Genomic DNA, 3362 nt, shown 5'->3' with positions numbered 1-3362 from the left:
TGTATGTGTTATGTGTGTTCGTGTTTGTGTATTGTGTGTGTTTGTGTATGTGTGTGTTATGTGTGTGTGTGCATGTGTTGTGTTATGTGTGTGTGTGGCCCAGCATCCGTTTCTGTGTACTTCTGTCTCTCCATTCTTCCATGTACTTATATATATATATATATATATATGTATAGATATATATAGATAGTATAGATTGATAGATAGATAGATAGATAGATAGATAGATAGATGGGTGTGTGTGTGTGTATTATATATATATATATTCATATATTTGTATATTCATATATCTGTATATATATATATATATGGTGTGTGTGTGTGTGTGTGTGTGTGTGTTGTGTGTGTGTGAATTTCTCTATCTCTTGTCTCTTTCTGTCCCTCTTTCTCCCTGTTTTTCTGTCACGGTTTCTCTCTGTGTCACTCTCTGTTTCTCTGCCTCTGTCGCTATCTCTATCTCTGTCTCTATCTCTGTCTCTATCTCTCTGCCTCTGTCTCTGCCTCGAGAAAAATGTGTTGTATTAAAACAAATTTAGCAAAGAACGAAGATATTTTTGGAGTGCTTAATCTAAATCAGGAAACTTCACTACAGTCACTTGCAAAATATATATAGCCGAAGCGAATAACATGCTACGAAAAAACAACAACAACAATAAAATAGTATCAGGTGTTGTTCATTGTGAAATTTGAAATCTGTGTTGTCATTTTCATATGGAAAATATTTATGTTATACATTTATATATGTTTGTTTTTTCTCTCTCTACATCACATTACTTTGAATGGATTGTCGAACTGCACTTAGTTGTACAAATTGATTGATTTCGTTTTGGATTGGGTTTTCATCAATGTTATTACTATTGATACATGTTGTTATTTGTATTATGAACTCCCATGTCATTAGGGCTGTAAAGCTATTGACATTAACTTAAAGTGTTCAGTGTTCAGTGTTCTCTGCCTCTGTCTCCGCCCCTTTCACTTTAGTCATATGTCAAAGGCACGACGCTGCGTTCAAAAAAGAAATTTCGTTCACAACCAAAACGCAAAGGGCACTTGTTTAACTCACTCAGTACGGCCAGTCCTCTCTTCTCCTCTACACAGACCCCTCGGATGTCCAGTGGGTGTCTGAATGACCCAACCTTTAGCTTCCGTCGTCAGAATTGTGGTATTCTTTGTCAACATTCACGTCTTCAGTATAAGAGCCTTCCGCTTGCAATATTTTGATGATGGTAATTGGGGTGAAACGCTGTTAACGTCGTCTCTTTCGCCGTTCGTATGGAAAGAGTTAACCGCCTTATTCCCACCACCCTCCCCCCTCGCCCCTCTCCCCCCTCTTTTCCCCAAGTCAGATCTGTTCACGGGGCAAAATGGACATCTCTTGTCTGCCCCCCCCCCCCCCCCCCCCAAAAAAAAAAAACTGCTGTCAATGTCTCTTCTTCTGGTCTGCATCCATCCATCCACTTTCCCTCTGTGCCTCTGTGTACCTGTCTGTGTGTGTTTGTCTCTGTATTTCTGTTTGTCTGTCTGTGTCTGTTTCTACCCCACCCCATCCACTCATCTCTCTCTCTCTTAGCATATATATATATATATATATGTGTGTGTGTGTGTGTGTGTGTGTGTGTGTGTTTCATTATGTCGCTCTTTATATGTATAATGTATTTCTCTCTGTCTCTGTGTACGTGTGTGTCTCTCTGCCACTCACCGTCTTCACCCTCTGTGTCTCTGTTTCTCTCTGTTTCTTCCTCTCTCTCTCTGTCTCTCTCTCTCTCTCTCTCTCTCTCTCTCTCTCTCTCTTCATTTGTTCTTCAAGCGCATTCATTCATGTTGTGGCAATAAGTGAATATTTGAATGAACCAATCAACGAAGAAGAAGAAGAAGAAGAACGTTGATGATGATGATCATGATGATAATAATCATGATAGTAATGAGACGAAGAAGAAGAAGAAGAAAATGCAGGCTAACAAAAATTACAAGGATTAAATTAATTTTCTTTACTGACTCCCCCCCCCACCTCCACCCACCCACACCGACCAACAACACCCCACCCCCGTCCCCCACCCCACCCTCCCACACACACACAGACTTTGTCAGCTAGCTAAAGATTATGTTCAGCAGATAAAACGTTTGACGTTCATGTCGACTCAACGTGACAGTTGGCGACACCTCTTTCGATAACAACACAGCATGCTATCTGTTGATTTGACAGCGGCCGGATAGCACTTTATCATGTTTCCAGGAGTCAGTTCTCTATTCGTTTAAACTGTTCTCTATCTGTGTCTCTCTCTCTTTCTTTCTTTCTTTCTTTCTTTCTCTGTCTTGTCTCTCTCTGCCTCGGTTTACGCTTAACTAAGAAAATATTTGTCAATGTCATTCGTCATTGTGTGTGTGTGTGTGTGTGTGTGTGTGTGTGTGTGTCTGTGTCTGTCTGTCTGTCTGTCTGTCTGTCTGTGTACTTGTGCATGTGTGTGTGAATGTAACGATTGACTGTGTTATTCTTGTGTCTGTGTGCTTGTGCTTGTGTGTGTTTGTAACGACTGACTGTGTTATTTTGTGTATCTTGTGTATGTGTGTGTGCTTGTAGCGATTGACTGTGTTATTCTTGTGTGTGTGTGTGTGTGTGCTTGTGTATGTGTGTGAATGTGTGTGCTTGTAACGATTGACTGTGTTATTCTTGTGTCTGTGTGCTTGTGTGTGTGTGTGTGTGTGTGTGTGTGTGTGTGTGTGTGTGTGTGTGTGCTTGTAGCGATTGACTGTGTTATTCTTGTGTGTGTGTGCTTGTGTATGTGTGTGTGTGTGCTTGTAACGATTGACTGTGTTATTCTTGTGTGTGTGTGTGTGATTGTGTGTGTGTCTGTGTGTGTGCTTGTAACGATTGACTGTGTTATTCTTGTGTCTGTGTGCTTGTGTATGCTTGTGTGTGTGTGTGTGTGTGTGTGTGTGTGTGTGTGTGTGTGTGTGCTTGTAACGATTGACTGTGTTATTCTTGTGTGTGTGTGCTTGTGTGTGTGTGTGTGTGTGTGTGTGCTTGTAACGATTGACTGTGTTATTCTTGTGTCTGTGTGCTTGTGTATGCTTGTGTGTGTGTGTGTGTGTGTGTGTGTGTGTGTGTGTGTGTGTGTGTGTGTGATTGTAACGATTGACTGTATTAAAATGATCAACGTTCCTCCCCTTCCTTCGTTGTTCTCATAGACTGGATGAGTTGAGGCCGGAATGGTTGATCAACTATCAATATGTTATTCATCCATTATACATGTATGATCCTATACCAACACAATCAATGCCAAAATTTGTCAGACAAAGCTGTCTGTTTTGTAACACGCCCAAGCATACATGCGCACGCATGCATGCGCGTGCACACACGTCAC

The sequence above is a fragment of the Babylonia areolata genome, chromosome 6 (assembly GCF_041734735.1).
Source record: "Babylonia areolata isolate BAREFJ2019XMU chromosome 6, ASM4173473v1, whole genome shotgun sequence".
NCBI lineage: Eukaryota > Metazoa > Mollusca > Gastropoda > Neogastropoda > Buccinidae > Babylonia > Babylonia areolata.
The sequence above is the reverse complement of the archived record's forward strand: the minus strand, read 5'-3'. Positions refer to the sequence as shown.